We start from the raw sequence: 4,032 nt of genomic DNA on the forward strand, positions 1-4,032 counted from the left end.
ACTTTACAGTTGCCTAGCAGCAGTTTTCTCACAATTTCAACCCGAAAAATCTATAACTGTCTGTCCCAGTAAAGGGGTGTGGCCTCTGGTCCCATATACAGGGCTCTCAAGTGTTTCTGTGCATTGTTAATATTATTTTAGCATTGAGCTGAATTATGAAGATGTTGAGTCAAGTGTGACACGAGGTAAAGCACTAAATTGTCTATATATGTGACTAAAAATATCTCCAGTTAAACCTGATGATAAATCATAACTGTGGTGTTCAGACAGGTCTTTTCCAAAGCAGACCATTTACCAAAACAACTCGAGAGCAGGCAGCATCCATCTTTACAGCAGCTTCATTAACCACGCATAATGTTTCACAATGTGGCACACGTCAGACGATTGCCAAGTATGAAGATCGATAAATAAAAAGCACGCTGCGCTTCCGGCAAACACATACTGGAGGCTGTCACACACACACACACACACACACACACACACACACACACACGGCCCGATAAATGGATCAGCCCAAGGCCAAAAGGCTCAATAATAACACAGAGAGAGCTGGGTAATGAGTTATGGTCGCTCGCTCACTCGCTGGCCGGCTCGCTGGCTGGCTCGCTGGCTGGCTCGCTGTATGAACCAGACTTCAGAGTGTTTGACATTCAGAATGAATGAACTGTGTGTAAACATGATGGACTCCAGAAACACACAAATTTAAAACGCATCTACGCTCAGATCACTGACTCATTCTCTTGTAGGATCTAGTTGTTCTTCTTTCTTATAATAAACCATAAAGGTTGTTTCATTTTTTTAAGGTTTTATTCTTAAATGCGTGTGATACCCTGTACAGGTTACTGCTGAGATTTTGTCTTACATAAGACGACTATCAGGTTGGTGTTGGTACAGATTGGAACTGAAATTAGGCTTTTATTTCACAACTCCATGAAAATTATCTGCATGTAAAAAATGAAATGTAAACCTGTTCCTGGAAAACAAACCACATCATGAAGAACGAGGAACTAAATGAACACGTTCTGGAAAGTATTAATGACTATTTTGCCTACAGAGTCATACCAATTTTTGAACACCGTTAATATATAATGTAAAGATTATACAGTTGCCTCTCCTGCCTGGAGTAAACTGTCCACTAAACATCAGTGAGCAGGTCAAGAGAAGATTAATCAGAGAAGCAACCATGAGGCCATGAGACTCAGTAGGAAAAGGTTCTCTGGGCCGATGAGAGCAAAAGGCACAAACTTAGTGAAAATCCTTCTTATTACTATGAGAAATCTTCCCCACTGTGAACCGTGGTGCTGGTAGCGTCATGCAGAGTTTGTTGTAGACAGGAAGGTGTCACGTTGTTAGAGGAAAATAATTAAAGTTAGAGGTTTATTTATTGATTACAGGTTATTATAAAAGTGGTGAAGCTGTGTTTCTGCTGAGGCTTGGTGTTGTGAGCAGAGCCATACACATGTACGTCACATCACCACCTTCACAAAGACGTGAGTATTGCTGGAAGGTATTCAGCCCTGCACTGTCACTTTAGACCCATGAGATCATTCTGGCTTTCTTCAGCTCTGACAAAAGCAACTCCAACATTTTTTTTGCTGAACTGGTCCATGAGATCATTTGTGTCCTGACCTGAGAAAGAATTCAGATTGTTGCTTTAAGATATCAGAGTGGGAGAAATGACGAGGGTTAAACATTTCACACTCCACTCTGACAGGTTGGTCTTGTATAGCTGACTAAAGCTTCCTTTCTCTTTATGTCCTCTAAATGTCTTTCTTTGGGACATGGGCTTTATAACTTTATTTAACCTCTTATGTCTGAGTGCGTTTGTGTGCTTGTGTGCGTGTTTGTGTGTGTGTGTGTGTGTGTGTGTGTGTGTGTGTGCGTGTGTGTGTGTGTGCGTGTGTGTGTATGTGTGTGTGTGTGAGATGTAACAGTACTGTAGTAATGTGTTTGTGTGTGTGTGTGTGTGTGTGCTGCGTGTGTGTGTGTTTGTGTGTGTGTGAGATGTAACAATACTGTAGTAACGTGTGTGTGCGTGTGTGTGAGATGTAACAGTACTGTAGTAATGTGTGTGTGTGTGTGTGCTGCATGTGTGTGTGTTTGTGTGTGTGTGTGTGAGATGTAACAGTACTGTAGTAACGCGCGTGTGTGTGTGTGTGTGTGTGTGTGTGTGAGTGTGAGATGTAACAGTACTGTAGTAACGTGTGTGTGTGTGTGTGAGAGAGATGCAACAGTACTGTAGTAACTGTGTGTGTGTGTGTGTGTTAGATGTAACAGTACTGTAGTAACGTGTGTGTGTATGTGAGAGATGTAACAGTACTGTTTGTGTGTATGTGTGTGTGTGTGTGTGTGTGTGTGTGTGTGATGTAGTGGTGCTGCAGTAACACGTGTGTGTGATGTAGTGGTGCTGCAGTGACACGTGTGTGTGATGTAGTGGTGCAGCAGTAACACGTGTGTGATGTAGTTACACTTGTGTGTGTGTGATGTAGTGGTGCTGCAGTAACACGTGTGTGATGTAGTTACACTTGTGTGTGTGTGATGTAGTGGTGCTGCAGTAACACGTGTGTGTGATGTAGTTACACTTGTGAGTGTGTGATGTAGAGGTGCAGCAGTAACACACGTGTGTGATGTAGTAACACTTGTGTGTGTGTGATGTAGTGGTGCTGCAGTAACACGTGTGTGTGATGTAGTAACACTTGTGTGTGTGTGATGTAGTGGTGCTGCAGTAACACGTGTGTGTGATGTAGTAACACTTGTGTGTGTGTGATGTAGTGGTGCTGCAGTAACACGTGTGTGTGATGTAGTTACACTTGTGAGTGTGTGATGTAGAGGTGCAGCAGTAACACGCATGTGTGATGTAGTAACACTTGTGTGTGTGTGATGTAGTGGTGCTGCAGTAACACATGTGTGTGATGTAGTAACACTTGTGTGTGTGTGATGTAGTGGTGCTGCAGTAACACGTGTGTGTGATGTAGTTACACTTGTGAGTGTGTGATGTAGAGGTGCAGCAGTAACACGCATGTGTGATGTAGTAACACTTGTGTGTGTGTGATGTAGTGGTGCTGCAGTAACACGTGTGTGTGATGTAGTAACACTTGTGTGTGTGTGATGTAGTGGTGCTGCAGTAACACGTGTGTGTGATGTAGTTACACTTGTGAGCACTGCTTGGAGGGGATTTACCAATAACAGGCTCCTAATGTGGTACGTAACTGATACAAAGCCTCAGTTCTTTCTAGCCCGCAGTCACCAAACTACGCAACCTGAGCCTCAGAGACGAGTAGCACTGCTTTAGATTAGTTCTGCTAAGCTAACCATGACAGCTAATTGCAGGAAGGAACGAGCAACAACCCTTTGCCCTGTGGTCATGAACCCATTGAATTAACACCGGAGCAGTTTTGCAGCCGTGGACCGGGGCACAAAAAGCAGCTTGTCCTAAAAAGGGTTGCAATCTGAGTACAGTTTAAAGGAGGCTAACAAACGAATGTTTTACCAAATCCCCCTCAATCCACCCCACCCCCCTCCCAACGGGCCCCCACCCACCCCTCTGTGTGTCGTGACATCGGATGACAGCGCATAGAAACCAGCTGCCATTCACCGACTCGGCCTGAATCGTCAGAACAATGCACAGTTATAGGGTTTTCAATCTGAATTAGTCTTCTGAAGCGCTGCAGAAACGCCCGCCGGTGTTTCTCAGGTGTTCCTCACAAGTGTTTCCCAGAGGAACCGGAGCATCAGGTGAACTCCGCACAACACAAGCACAATCCTGTGGTTTTTTGGCCTCTTTAAAAGCAATCATGGACAATTTGAGATGTTAAACGTTTTCTTGCGTAAATCGAAGATTAAAATCGGCTCTTTCTGCACTTCACTCCTCACGTGTACGAGCGGTTAACAGATCAGTTCAGGAGTCACGCCGTGTTTCCATTCCGATAAACTTTCCTGAAATTTATCTCGACAATATCATCTTCACCAGAAGCTGATCTACTTCCATCCATTCTGTTCTTTTGTCCTTTGATCTGTTTATTTTTCTCCTCT

The sequence above is a fragment of the Tachysurus vachellii genome, chromosome 2, assembly GCF_030014155.1.
Source record: "Tachysurus vachellii isolate PV-2020 chromosome 2, HZAU_Pvac_v1, whole genome shotgun sequence".
NCBI classification, from domain to species: domain Eukaryota; kingdom Metazoa; phylum Chordata; class Actinopteri; order Siluriformes; family Bagridae; genus Tachysurus; species Tachysurus vachellii.